Source organism: Ambystoma mexicanum, chromosome 7p (assembly GCF_040938575.1).
Source record: "Ambystoma mexicanum isolate Mex_15411 chromosome 7p, UKY_AmexF1_1, whole genome shotgun sequence".
Taxonomy (NCBI): Eukaryota; Metazoa; Chordata; class Amphibia; order Caudata; family Ambystomatidae; genus Ambystoma; species Ambystoma mexicanum.
Genome location: NC_090939.1, coordinates 917,177,710 through 917,193,615, shown reverse-complemented (window position 1 = coordinate 917,193,615; position 15,906 = coordinate 917,177,710).

Below are 15,906 nucleotides of genomic sequence, written 5' to 3'. Positions count from 1 at the left end.
ACACATTCTGCTTAATTCTGTTATTGAGTTTTATAAAGTGCACTGCTGGCATTGTCATGGGGCCTCATTACGACCCTGGCGCTAATGGGTTAACAGCGCCGTTAAATGCTGCGGCGCTGTTAACCCATTCGCGCCTAATTACGAGGGGGACCTTCGCGGTAAGTATGGTACCACAATTTGCGGTACCGTACTTAGCGCCTTCGCCATTCCCATTATGCCCTATGGGGCAAAAATGGGAATGGGGAAGGGCCATGGGGAAATGGGGAAATAGCGCCCCGTCAACCTTGGAATGGGGCGGTATTTCCCCATTTCACCATGGCGGACACTTTACGATACCGCCACCAACCATGGTGCTAATAGCGCCATGGTTTAGCGCCGGTATCGTAATGAGGGCCAAGGACTCGTGGCACTTTGGGGCAGGCAAGCAACTGAATTGAGTTTGGCTAGAAGAAGAGGTGGAAGATTGCTTTGCTGCTGTGTTGTTGCATGCAGATCGGTAGGAACTGGGACCTGTCTGCAGGATCACTTTCTAGTTTTTTTGTAGGGCAAAGACTGTTGAGACATGGCCTGGATTCACCCTCAGGTGGTTATTCATGATTTGTATCTTGTCTATTTATGCAAAGGCATATTTGAGCGCTACAGCTGTGTGGGGTGGTCCCTGAGTTAGCGTTGTTTATTTATTTATTAATTGGACATTTGTATGGCGCCTAACCACATGTGTTTCCAGGAGCCAGAAGACAGGATGTGGGGCAGGGAGAAACATGGGAGAACATCCTACCGTGCAAGTGCATGACAAGGTGGCAAGTGCAGAGGGGTAGATGGTGAGTGCAGGAGTGGGGTGCCCAAGGGAATGGTTGGGCAAGGCCTGGGCGGGCCTAGCCGTCAAGTGCCAGGGGAAGAGGTGGGCAAGGGAGGATGAGTGCGGTGGAGAGGGAGTACCAGGTTGGGCTAGTCTGGGAAAGGGAGCCCGAGGGCAAGTGCTGGCAAGGCATGTTGGAGGGACTGGTAGGGTGTCGTCTGTCCCCAGTATGACTCGGAAGACACTAAGCCCAGCTCACAGTGGAAGAGGGATAGTTAGCACAGCAGGGGAGAGGGAAGGAAGAGGAGAAGAGGAAAGTCTTGAGGAGTTTCCAAAACTTAAGAAGATCCGGCTCAAGTCTGGGGGGCGGCAGGGAGGCCGTTCCAGAGGGAGGAACAAGACGAGGAAAGGGATCTACATCCTACCCTCTGCTTGGAGAAACATTTGACCTGCAGGAAGTTGGAGACAGAGGATTGAAGGGCTCTGGCCGGGAGGTATTTAGGGAGGGGAAGTTGGATGTTGAGAGGCCCCAGGCCCCGGACAGCCTTGTGGATGATGCAAAGGTTCTTGATTTTGATCCTTGCTGACTTTTCCTAGCACAGTATGAATAGCAACTGTATCAGAACAAATAATGGTAACAGCGTGTGAAATAAACTTACTCTAGTAAAAGGGAGGAGTCTAGGTCTTTGGGTCTGTCCAGAGAGAGCTTCAGACACTCTGAGCTTGGGAGGGAGACCATAGAAAAGGGCTCTCTGGCCATATTCTGCCAGGTAACAGGGACCAAAGGAGGAAGGTCAGGGGATCCTATCCATACTGCCCAATTACCATCATCCACTGCCTCAGGGTGACCCCTGTCTCACTCGCCTCCACTTGTGGGGCCCTAGACCAGACAAGCTGTGAGAGGATCGTTCCAGGGGATGTCTTTTACTTGGTCGACAAGCAAATCTGTGTTTGGGGCCCAGGAAGGGTGGCAGTGCAGGGCATGGCCTGTCAGGTGAACAGGAAAACAAGCACCACTGTTTGCCATTGCCCTACGCCGGATGCAAGGCAAGGCTGCCCTGAGGTGCTCAGTTATAGGACCTGGAAGATGGAGTCACAAGATCCCCATGCCCAGTCCATTTACGGGACACGTGATTGTGGGGAACGGTTGTAACTGTGGTCGCCTGAACAGTAGGGGCCGATGCAGGGGGGATACAGGCCACAGACACAAAACTCTACTCCAAAGAAATGTAGTCAGTGGGATATGTGGTGGGGACTGCGTGATAAACGCACGCTGTTCATCTGGTGACACGTACACAGTGGCAAGTGACGCATGACCAGATATCAAGCAAGGACCAGCGGCATGTGGCTGTTAAGAGGTGGAAGCAGGAACGAGAGAAAATACCCTGGGCATCAGCGGGGCCTTTGGAGTCAGGGATGGATGCCAGAAACTGCACACCTTTGTTGAAAATAGTTAATTCATTTCGGATGGAAATGCATGCAAAGTGCTCATATGTGTTACGTCAAGACTATGTTTAGGTTGGTATGACAACTCTGGAACCCAATGGGCCTTTCATCTAAAACTCTACACAATTCTCTTAGTTTTTGGTGACATGTTGTGTGCCATGCTGATTTGATAGAAAGCAGTGCCCGGCTACGCAAAGCATGCGATTTTTGTATAACTTTCATCCGTCATTCTTCACCAGGAGCAATATTTATGCAAAACAACTAGTGCATGACATTAAAGCAGGAATTCACCCAATCCCCAAAAATAATTACTGCTTCCAGTTGTTTTCTTTCCCCCCCCCCCCACTAGAATGGTTCCTAACTTCTAGTAAACGTCTGATCCCCAATCACATGCAGATGTATGGTAGAGAAGGACAATAAACCTCTTTTTGTTGAAATAACACTCAGGGCATCCTGTATGACTGCAGCTATCAGGCCCAATTAAAATCGACAAATAAAGAATGCCATGGTGTGTAACATTATCAGGGTAGCATGCAAAGCGGCGGCCTTGTCCAAAACCAGTGGTTGCGCGCAGCACTGCCAGCGCGGCACCATCAGATGCCTCTTCTGCCATTGTAATTTGGCTGATGTACAGGACATGCATTCTATCTCATTAAAAAGTTGCTTTGATATTTCATTTCTAACACCAGGAAGATGATTATCTATAAAAAAAAATAAAAAAAACCTGTAAAAGAGTTCAGTCTAAATAAAGGTCTAAATTACAGTCTTTGATATGAGAAGAAACCGGGAATTCGGCTAATCCCTATTTGCATGTACCAATTAGCTAAGTATTAATCAATCTCTTTATGCATAGAAATGGGGACAGCATGCTCTCTTTGGGAAGATAATGTTTCTCATTAGTGCGCGTTAAACCTCCTGACATTTTGAAGTGGGAGAAACTCCTGTTTCTTCATCCACATAAATGTATTCTTCTTAAGAAAATTAGCTCCCGGAATATCCATGTCACGCAAAATGGGCTGGTAATAGCGCGTGAAAAGGTTGATTTTTTTAAATCTTGAATTTTTTGAACGAAGCACCTTATTTCCTTCCGAAATACTTTTTCTCTGCTCTTATAAAAATGTTATTTTCTTTGGATACATTTGCATTAAGTGTCCATTTGCTAATTTCTTAGAAAGAAGGTTTTTTTTTATTTAACCTAACTAATTTTATTAATTATTTTGCTTTATACCAACAGCCTCTTTGGAGGCAGTTAACATGTGGCGATTAACCCAATTGCAGCAAGATGACTGCTAGGGCAACTGAGGTAGGCTCCAGCAGTCCACACGAGAATGTGAATAACCTAGGTATACTAATTATCATTAAAGCATGACTCCGGGCGCTTTATTCGAAGCCAGAGGCAAAAAACAAACCCAGGCAGTAAGGCACCACTAATGGGAAAACGTTTGCCAACATGTGCTCTTGAACTCGTGAACACGCCTGTGGATGGAGTATTGTTTAGAAAAAAAAAACAGATCGAAACTGATGGGCAAGCAGGAAATGACCCATTGCAATGTCAGCGACTCCACATTAGTATTTACACTCTCACTCCATATTCTGAGGGACTGCTTCTCTATGATATGATATGGCATTTATAACGTGCCTATACACGAGTGTTTCAAGGTGCAACGAGGCAGGGAGGGGGAACAGAGGGAAGACAAAGACAGCAATCCTGCTATGCCAGTTGTCATTCAGATCGCGCAAGTGCATGGGAAGGGGGAGGGGAAAGTGCGAGGGGGAAGGGGGAGGGGACAGTGCAGTACCCCGGAATAAGAGAATAAATAACAATAGGTAAAAAATGCAGCCAGCTGGTGGCAAGTGCAAGGGTAAGTGCAGACATCGGGTGTCAAGTGCTGGGAGTGGGACTGAAGGGATACAGATGGCAGTCACCAAGTGTGGGGGTTGCCCTGAAGACAGTACAGGAGTGGGACTGGTGAGGGAGGGGACCTGGGCCCGAGATCAGTGGGTGGCCAGGTAGCCAGTGCAGTTTCTGTTTAGCCAGGAATTCAGCAAGGGAGAGGAAGAGAGAAAGCAGAAGCAAAGAGGAAGGTTTTGAGGTGCTCCCAGAACCGGAGATGATTCTTCTAAAGTTTCAGGGAGGCAGAGAGGCTGTTCCAGAGGGAGGAAACACAGCCAAAGAAAGAGATCTACCACCAACTTGTTGCTTGGAGAAGTGGCAGACCCTGAGTGAGTTGGAGGCGGATGAGCGAAGAGCTCGAGAAGGAAGATATTTAGGAAGAGAGAGTTGAAGGTATTGAGGCCCCATGCCCCAGATGGCCTTGTGGACAATGCCGGGGGTTTTGAACTTAATCCTTGCAGCCACTGGGAGCCAGTGCAGAGATTTCAGCCCTGGAGAGATGCGATCCAGTGGTATCCTCTTCTTTAACTACAAACACCCGAGAGACTAGAGGACATTTTTCTCTAGACCACGTGTGAACAGCCCTCTACAATTTGATACAATATACTATATTCACCGGGTCACTTGTTTTCCCATTCTTCCAAAACGTGTCTGTCTCCTGTATGTGTTATACACCATTAAAATTCCCACATACTCATTTATAGTATCAAAAAATATCGATTTATTATGATTTTTTTGTATAAAACATCATGTAACAAACCTCATATAAAACAAAGCATACAGTTATATCTCATGCATGTATACCTCAGTATAAAACAAATTTCAACTAATTTCTACCAATTAGTACTGTACTCCAGCAATATATTGTGGTCTATTAGTTCATCAATATTTTTTTCATTGTTTCCTTAAATGAATTTTCAGTTTGGATCTATGGTCAGAACCTTCTCAAATTGAGTTGGTCCACCCAAGTCCTTTTTAACTCACACCCATCAGTTTTTGCTCACCCATTCAAACACTTTCATGCTACATCCACATACACTCCCAACATGTTTCTTTCCTTCAACTATTGTCACTATTATTAGGAAATTCATCAGGGGTAGAGCCACATTCAATTGCATTGTACAATACAATGATATCTTCTCAGAATCATTAGGGGATCCACTTCTTATCCCTCCCTTCGTTCCTTTCTTCCAGCTCAGACACCGAGTGGAAATCTTAATTTCCCACTTTGGCTCCGTGACAAGTACTATTTTTCTTTTGTACAAGGGTGTTTTAGACATCTGCTTCTATTGTCCCAGGCAGTTGCTCTATGGTTCTAGCCATTCAGATGCATCAGTACTGCATAAATCTATATTGTAATTTTAGAATTTTCATCATTTTTCTGCTGGTTCTACCGACTACTGCAGAATTAGCACTCCTTCGTCTGTTTATTTCCAATGGCCCTGTCTTCCTTGATCCTATGAGACGGTTTCCTGTTTCTGCTTATGAAATCGATCTGCAGTACTCAGATGGGCGGTTCCCGGAATATCCTGGGAACAGCGTGTTTAACATCTACTTGTACCCCATCCGCCAGATGCACTTTAACTACGATCTCCAGTCTTCCTTCTCCCTTAATGTGTCTCCGCCATTCACGTATCCCTCTTCTTTAATAACATGAATGCAATGAACACTGTGTACTTATATAAACATTGAAGAGGAGCTTGAGGGCTACCAATAACTCACATATGGCCCAGATGTGTGTGCGTCCCCTTTGATACAGACAGGCAGTACCACCAGAAAGGCAGATCTCTGGTTCCATTCACTGGAACATGTGTTGGTATCTTTCTGTTGTTCGGCTCTGCATCCCAATATTTCTCTGGTTTGTAACCATAGGTTTTCAAACTGTGTTTAACTGAATAGCCAGTACTGTGCACACTTGTGATTTCTAGTGACTTCAGCAGCTGTTACTGTGTTTTGGAACTAGTGTGTTATTTGTGGTAAACGGCAAAGACTCGATTTCAAAGTAAATGAACTTTTGTAATATAAGGTATCTGCATGTTTTGTGCACTTTGGATAAAGGTTATATGCGTCTATATTTCTTATATTTACAACACAATTGTACAGCATTTGTCCAGGGGTATTGCCAGGATTTGTTCCTGTTTCACACAGCCTCACTTTGTCTTGTTTTGTTAGAGGCTCTTGTATAGAACTCATCTGTCACTGAAATGAGCTCATAGTGTATTTTTAGTTTGGACATTTTAGTGACCCTTCGCGCTACCTAGTGATAGCCAACATTATAATGATGGATTGTTTATATATTATAAGGGGAGCAATTGGCAGATACGTTCATATCCATCTCAGTGATTTTCATATAGTCCCTCCTTCTTCTCACTCCTCGTCTCTTCTTTTGTTACAGGCGCCTCATGATCTTTGCTGTGTTGATTGTGTTGGTAAGCTGCGGTGCCACACTTTAATGCAACGAGTAGCATATTTATTTATTTTTGGTTGGAAAAGTCGTAGGAACCTCTGGCAGCCCATCTCGTGGGGCAAACCGAATCCCCTGGCTGGGATTTTGTGGCCCTGCGAGGTCAAGCGTGACACACAGACAGCACCAAAGAATGGTGTAGATTTACCATTAGATGTTGAAATTTCTGGGCAGGTTCAGTGGCCCTATAAAATTCAAAGCTCACTTGCACTTTCAGTGTCTTTTGCGTTGTTCTTTAGACTCTGAGAGCAGGAGTGTCCCACAGCTTGTGTTTTGTGGCAGTGTTCGTGGACTTTGGTGGAATATGGTGGCATTTCTTTGCAGTGTATTAGCTTCCATTGCTTCATGATCCATACTTGCTTCCTTTTGTGTGTTTGTGTTTTTATGAGATCTCCTTTTGTGGTCTTTGATATTTTATCCTTACTGTCTCTCATACAATGTTTAAAATGCAGAGAAACATGTTTAGCTTGCTTCTCATGTTCCTTTTACCCTTTGTGTCACCCCAAAGAGCTTGAAAAGTAAAAACATATTGTTCGTGTGTATTCCTAATCCCATTTGTTTGTGTGTTTGTCCTACTAGTCCTTGGGTGACTTCTTCCATTTGTTTTCCATACCTTGTCCTTTACACGATGAAAAGCCTGTGCTCATGATTGTGAACCAGAACATCCTTCTGGTGTTTTAGTCACCCTCTCATGTGTGTTCAAATACCCCATGTGAATCCATGTGTTTGCCCTACTACTTGTCTTTGCTGTTTTGGTCATCTGCGAGTTCCAACAAAGTGATCAAATAAGCAGGTTTGGCCTCAAGTGTGCAAGTCATTGGCTTGTGGCTCAGATAACGGAGAGGTGGCAGTCCTAACAAAAAAGGTGGCTGCAGCTTCCATAAGACAATGGAGAAGGAGCGGGAGGAGGTGCATGAGCCAGGACCTTTGTATGTGGTCATGCAGGATTTCCTTGCACCAAAGGTTGCAGAAGGAGCTGGCAAGGTGTTGAGGGAGTACTGGGAGGCCCTAGCTGTGATGCAGTAGGAGGCCACCATGTTCTGGCTACACTACTGGAGCTGCTGTACAATGCCTTAGTCGAGCTGGGAGTTGGAGAAGGGGTGGTGCTCCCTCAGCAGCGAGAGGGTGAGCAGAGGGCTGGGAAATTGAGATTACTCAGATGGTGATGCTGCAGAAGAAGAAAGAGGAGCAGGTGCTGGAGACAGAGGTGATCACTCAGAAGATGGCACAGCAGGAGGAAGAGACCCAGGCCTCTGCGCCTCTGCCTAACCTTGCAGATGGGCAAGGCTGTCCCAGGTGTCCTTTCATAAGTTCCAAGTGAGAAAGGCACCCCTTATCCATGACAGTGCCCACCTCATCAAGTATCTATGACTACTTTAGCTTGGCCGGGGGAGGTTTGTGAAGGTGAACAACATGCAAACCATGCAAGACACTAGTTAAGCAGGATATTCTAAGGGTTGCACCTTGGGAGGAATGACAAGGGTCATGCACATGAGACATTAACTAGTCACAGAGCACTCATTTAAGCTTGCATTGATGACTCATCCACAGCACCCTCCATCTATGAGAGAGAGTCTGTACATTCAGCATATGAAGACACGCCCGCTCGTCATTGGGAACATTGGCACAAGCAGTCCTAAGTTCCCCCACACTCTGAGCCTGCGCAGCAGCCTCTGCCACTCATGCATACTGCACCAGTGGCGCCATCCGCCATCAGGGCCTTGTTGCCACCACCACAACTGCATCTTGTTTATATTGGTGGTGGCAGCCTCAGGGTGCAGTGCCTGTGTAGCTATTTGGGCATTCATGAAGGGACTGGATAATGCATCAGGATGGCATGCACTGCCCGTATTTCATGATGGGCATCAGTCAGAGCAAGGTCAACCTGACCGCAGTGGAGGATGCTGTGGAGATGCACATATGTCATCACCCTCGTAACCTCTAGTTATGTGGTTGACTGACTGGGCATTCATCGAGCGGATATGAGAGAGCAGGTGGACTGTATGCTCATGGACTCGGTGCCAGGAATATAGTCCCCAAATATTGCTGGGAGGGCTCTTCAATTCTGCATCAGTGCCACGAGGGAAAGGAGCTACAGATGCCTCTTGCTAATCCTTCTGTGAAGAAAATGCCACAGTACTGAGCAATGGGAGTTTCATTACTATCTGAGGAGTTGAAAAAAAGAGTGAAAAGGTTAATAAAGGAGAAAGTCGTTTATCTGAGTTAAAAGAGCTAATCCAGAACATGAATCAGATGTGGGTCCTTGACATCACATGGTTGTGAACTTGGGACTTGCAATAATGTAGTAATATCCCTTAGAGGCACAAACACAATAATTTATATTGCACCTGTTATCTAATGTCAGCAGTTTGCATCCAAAGTAGGCAAAACAACACCAGCTGGGAATGGTCCATTCACCTTTCAATCATGGATGGGAGAAAGCACAATATGTATTTGGAATAGTGGATACTTTTGGAACATCCATCCACCCACCACTGACACCAATGCTAACATGAACTGGGATGAAAAAAAAGACGAAGATGTAACCCTTTGACGAGGATGTGAAGTGCTGTTACACTCATTTACCACTAAAACCTGTGGTAAATATGGTGGACCTGGAAAGGTTGAATTAGGCTTCCAAGACATGAGGACCTTTCTACTATTCTTCATTTTGTAGTCCATGGGGCTCCATGGGCTTGGTATTTACCTGTTGTCAGAATTACTGCATGTGGTAATTATTGCATTCGGTTCCATATTTTTGTATAGGTCATGACATCCAGACAAAAGCAGGTGGTAACGAGATTCAGTAACTAACCTCAGAATTTGATCTAGTGGTAAAACACCAAGTATTAAAAAATGCCAAATATTTGGCCCCTACCACAATACTTGTAATCAGTCCCTTCGTTGTCTTTCTCCACAACTAGCATTTTCTCTTGTGCATCACTAAAATATGCACACTTGGTGAACGCTACTGAATAACATACCATCCTCTCATTAAAGAACTCTAAGACTATATATAGTTGGTACTATTATTTTGTCTCATCACTAATACATGGTGCAATGAGTTACAGCCAATGAATACAATATCCTCCTTCCTCAAAAACTGTCTAAGACATTTCCCTAAAATCAGTATTTTCTCTTGTTCATCACAAAAAGAGAGTACACTGAGTTACAGTCACCAAATCTAGCCTCCTCTGCACCATATGGCATTGCAAGACTTTTTTTAAACACAGTATTTTGACTTGCCAGGACAGGATGGTGCACTGAGTTGCAGGCACTGGATTTAATGGACGCCTGCTCCCCACACATTTCACTTGTATTGTTTCTCACTCATCAAAAAAGTATTTTACACTGAGTTACAGCCAATTAATATTGTCACTGCCTGCCGCCAAATAATTGTAACTCATGCTGTAATTTGCTAGTGGTATTTCGTCTCACCACAAAAGTATGCAACACAGTCACAGCCACTAAATGTAATGTTTTTTTTTATTTTTTATAAAACAACAGATACATTAACCTTTCACAAAAGAGTTCAAATAACAAATCAACACGTAACCCAGAAAAAATGAGCACAGTCACGTTCCAAAATAAAACCAATTACAGGGAACCTCACTGTTGTCCAACTATTCCCATTACACTTAAAAGCCATAATAGTATACATCTAAAAATGAAAGAAATGTCATGCAATATATATGCATAAAAACTAATACAAGAAGAGTGCAGATTAATCAATAAATACTTTATAGATTACTTCAAGTTATTGAATGGTTCATCTAATTTCAAAGATTTAAAAATAAATGACTACTGCAATAACAGTCTAGGTGGTCTGATCAGACAGACATGTAGAGTATATGTAATCTCCATCCCCAGCTCAAAGGATTTTGAGAATGTCTTTAGATGATTCCACCTCAGGCCCTTCACCAATGGACAGGAGAGAACTATGGGCCTCATCACGAGTTAGGCGGTAACGCCGGTGCTAATAGCGCCGGCGTTTTCTGCCCTACCGCCAAACCCACCAGCGCTATTAGCGCCGGATCACGGATTTGGTGGATTTGGAAATCCCCATTCCCCATTGAGCCCATTCGGGAATGCCCCATCCCCCATTGGGCTCAATGGGGAAATTTCAAGCTCTTACCGCCGGCGGATTTCCCGCCGGCGGTATGAGCGTGAAATTTCGGCAGATTTCCCCCCAGCTAAGAGCTGGGGGGAAATCTGCCGAACCCATGATTTAGCGGATGTTAAGACGGATTTCTGAACTCTGTCCTGGTGGCGCAGAAGTTCAGAAGGCCAACCTAATTACTTGGAACAGGGTAACCTCTGGACAAGCCAGACCAATCAAGGTAGCGATCGCGGCGGTCAAGACTAGGTCTCAAGAGGGGTGAGGGTGACTGAAAGCCCGCAATGAGCACACAAAGCAAGAGCGCTTACAAACTACTCCAAACAGTTGTTATATCAAAAATAGATACACATTTATTTTAAGGCCTTTAAAACAATGACCGTAGCGAGAAAATCACAATATCACAATACTAAGCCAACACATACCATATCAACACAATATATATACAAATACGACAGTCGCAAGCATTAGAGGCACAAAATGTGTAGTCCACCTGAAAGGGAAGGAAAACAGGCAGTGCGATAACGCTTTAGACTCAGTTCGCCTTCAGAGGCACCTAACTAGATGGAAGTCCGAGCCCTGCGAAGAGTGGAGCCTTGTGCTCAAAGTACCTGCCACGCCGGTGCCAACGGGCAAAAGGGGAAGCTCTTCGGAGGAAGTCAGGCAGTTCGGGTTAGTGCACAGCAGAAGGAGAACAGGTTCCGCAACTCAAGCGCAGCCTCCACAGCGAGCAGAAGCAGAGCGCGAGTACGGACAAAAAGGGTGCTGTTTTTACACAGCGGGGAAAAGCAATGGGCTACTGCAGGAGGGCGACCAGATCCTAGCTATACTACTCACCGGTCCCCGAAGCAAGCAGACCCAGGCTTCTCCACGTTAGTTTCAGCAGCTGGCAGGTTCAGAAGAGCAGGGAACGCCTCGTAGTCGTGTAGAGCAAAAAGACGTCCTAATCGACGAAACCAGCACAGTTTGTTGCCGCAGCAGGACAACGGAGCGGCCGTGTGTATCCGAGCCAAATGTACACTCCTCCCTTCAGACTTGGGAACGCCAAGTGTACGAAGCGTGGGAGAGTGACCAGGACTCGGAATACAACACAACCTGGCGGCGGTTACAGAGCAGGACTCCCTTGTAAGCTGGCCAGTCAACTGGATGGCCCAGAGACGCTTCCGAAGGCTTACTTGGCAGGAGATGATGAAGTCGCCGGGAATAGCTGTTCCTGCTATTCCAAAGGTCGAAGCACCAGTACAGGCCTTCTGGTTCGATCAAAGGAGGAAAGGGTTTCACAGGACGACAGCAGTGCAAAGGAGGATTCCTTCAGCGGGTCACCAGCGATTCCTCGGTCCAGCCTCTTGGTTGCAGGATACTTGGCTCCTGTATTCCTTCGTTCGTGAGAACTCAGGAGATCGACATGGTAGTGGTGTTTCCAGCCCCCTCTTATCCACGGTTCCCTTCGCGCCAAAACGGAGGGGAGCCAATGGGAGATCCGCTCATCAACACACACACCATACGCGGACCAATCACGGACCACGGTGGTCCCAGGCATTCACACTACCCTAGACTCTCTGGCACCCAGGATGTGTATTGGGACCAGACATCCCAGCCCACACCCTGGAGGCACACAAACGACATGTAGAAGCCCGCGAAAGCAACCACGTTTCGCGGGAAAGTACATGCCCAAATAAGGAAGGCCCCGGGTCTCTCGACCTGGGAAAGGTGAAGGGAGCAAGACGGTCAGTGGACAGGACAAAGGAGCCTCGTGGTCTGGCCATTTTGGGAGCCAGGCCACCATTTTGGGTTCAGTGCGAAAAACGTGCTCAGAACGCCAAAAGGAGCTAAAAATAAACAAAACGATCGCTGCCACCATTCGAGTCCCTGAATGACTTGCACCGATCAAATACCATCCTAAAAGAGTATCTAGGGCCTGTAGAAGGCTAGAGACCCAAGAGAGCTGTAACTTAGCTTACAGTGCCCTCTTGTGTCATGTTGCACTAAAGCCGCAACACGATAAAAGAAACTACGGGAAACAGCGTTCCCCGGTACTGACTGTCTTAAGGGCATGTCAGTTTCCCCATAAGAAAAGGAGCAAAAGCCCAGAGGAGTGCAGCAGAAGGCTGCACTTCTCTGGCAAAGTCAAGAACAAGGTACAAAACAACAGCAAAAAGTTTAGGGGTTGCCACATGGAAGGAAAATTACCTACAATTACGAAATCTTTCCTAACACTCGCCCCTCCCAGACTATGGACAGGGGGAACTAATCCACCCCTGGATGAGTCTCTTGTTCAGGTCGGTTAAACATTCTGGACAACCCATCAGCATTGCTATGTTGGACACCTGGCCTATGCTCAATAGTGAAGTCGAAGCCTTGTAGACTTATGGACCACCTAAGCAACTTTGGATTCTCCCCCTTCATGTTCATTAGCCACTTTAAAGGCTTATGGTCAGTCTGCACAGTGAAGTGGGTCCCATAGAGGTAGGGCCTCAGCTTCCTTAGGGCCCACACAACAGAGAAACATTCTTTCTCTACCGTGGACCATCTGAGCTCTCTGTCCTTAAGATGGCGACTAATAAAACCAATAGGGTGTTCCTTACCCTTCTCATCTACTTGTGATAGTACAGCTCCTATCCCAGTGTCAGAGGCATCCGTCTGCACGATAAAAGGTCTTTGATAATCAGGGGCCCTGAGGACAGGGGCCTGGCACAAGGAGTCTTTTAAGCCATTGAAGGCCTTCTCACACTCGTCGGTCCAAGTTACCTTCTTGGGCTTCTTCGGAGTTGTGAGGGCAGTCAGAGGAGCAGCTATGGTACCATAGTCTGCCACAAAATTGCGGTAATACCCCGTGAGTCCTAAAAAGGCTCTCACTTGGGTTTGCGTAGTGGGGGTAGGCCAGTCTTGTACTGCTTGTACCTGACTGAGTAGAGGCTGTCTCCTCCCTCCACCTACTTCATGTCCAAGGTAAACCACTGAGCCTTGTCCATTTTGGTGAGGGGCCACTCGGACACCCTCAAAAGAGCTAACTGAAGGACTGCTTGGGAACAGGTCGGGGAGAGGTTCAGACTCCTCTTCCTCAACGTCTGAAGCCAATAGCAGTGCTGCGATTTCGACGCTTGGGACGAAAGCCTTCAGCCTATTCACGTGAAACACTTTTAGAGCCTGTCCAGGCCTTCCAAGGTCCACTGAATAGTTAACCTCACCCAGGGGCTCCACCACTGGGTAAGGGCCTGACCAGTTGTCCTGAAAAGCTCGAGGCCTTAAGGGATTCATGATCAGGACTTGCTGACCAAGTGTAAAGTTGATGAGGGAAGCTTTCTGGTCGTACCAATGTTTCACCAGCGCTTGCCCTGCCTTCAATTTATCACTAGCCAAGCCCATCAGAAGTACCATCCGTTTTCTGAGCCCTAGCACATTATCAACTACGTTGGTAGTAACAGGGGGAGTGGGCATCTCCCATCCCTCCTTGACGATGGCTAAGGGTCCCCGTACGGGATGACCGAACAGAAGTTCGAAGGGGCTGAAGCCAACACCCTCCTGTGGTACCTCTCGGTAGGCAAACAGTAAACATGAAACAAGAAGATCCCATTTTCTTCTCTGAGGCTCCTCCAGAGCCCCAATCACGCTCTTTAACGTCCTGTTGAAACGCCCCCCCAGACCATTGGTCTGGGGGTGGTATGCAGAAGAGAACCTGTAGGTGACCCCACATTCTTTCCACATAGCCTGCCTATACTTCGACATAAAGTTGCTGCCATGATCCGACACAACTTCTTTAGGGAAGCCAACCCTAGTAAATATGCCGAGTAAAGCTTCTGCAACTGACTTGGCAGTTACAGTTGTCAATGGGATGGCCTCAGGATACCTGGTTGCATGGTCGACCAGCACCAGGATAAACCTATTGCCCGAGGATGTTTGCGGGTCAAGGGGACCAACCATGTCGATCCCTACCCTTTCAAATGGTACCCCCACAACTGGGAGCGGTTCCAACGGAGCTTGGATTGTCGCGCCAACCTTACCAGACAACTGGCAGGCGGCACAACTCCTGCAGTGACTTTCTACTTGCTCCCCCATCTTGGGCCAGTAGAAGTGCATGGATAACCTTTGCTTGGTCCTCCTCATACCAAGGTGACCAGCAAGGGGAACGACATGCGCCAACTGCAGGAGGAAGGGCCTAACAGCAAGGGGAACCACCAACCTCCTATGGTCTCCTCCTGTAGACTCTGTGGGCTCACTATACAGGAGTCCACCTTCCTGGTAAATCCTATGCATCCCAGGAGGTTCACCCTCAAGCTGGGAGCAGGCCTGTCTCCTTAGGCCTTCCAGAGATGGGCACTCACGTTGGCCTTTACTGAATTCGTCCCTATCAGGACCTCCTTCAACTAACAAGTCTTTTAGTTCAGGATGATCGTTGGGGCCGAATACTTCAGGCATCGCCACCTCCTCGTCAGGCCCGGGCGATTGACCAACTTCCTCCACCGCAGTGGTAGGCGAGCTCGGGGGAATATTCTCTTTCCCTCGTTTTGACTTGTAGACTCCTTTCGCCTTGGGTTTCCCCTTTGGCTGGGGCGGCGTATTGGACTTGGCCAATGCTGCCCGTGCTTGAGACCGTGTGTAGGGTCTTTCGGCAGTGTCTCCTACGAGCCCTAAAGCTCTGAGATCATTACCTAACAAGACCTTTCCCGGGACGTTTCTCTGAATGCTCACTGGAATCCTGACTGCTGTACCATTTAAAGTAAGATTTACAGGTATTACTGGAAACATACGGAGGGGGCCGTCAGCCAACTTAGTGGGCATCAGAGTAGCTCTGGCAACTTCCTCTGAGTCTACCAAGGTAGAATCCACTACAGTGCGACTGCACCCACTATCCCTAAGAGCTGGAGTATCCACTCCATTGATCAGCACACTGTCTTTAAAGTAGTGCTTGGTATTATCCGGAATCCTAGCATAAGCCTCTGCGACTTTAGGCTCCCAGGAACCCAGGGACACTAAAACTACCTCAGCCTCTATCCCGCTGGGAAATGAGTCTGAGGAGAAGGATGCTCCTGTAATCTCTTCTTCCTCGTAGGAGGAGAAGGCCAGAATAGCGGAGTGGACCCCCAAAGGTCTAACCTTACAACGGGGATCCCCCTTCACGTGGTCAGTTGCTCCACAAGAAAAACAAGCCCCAGTGGGTCTGTTTACGTAGGGAGGCTTATTGTAAC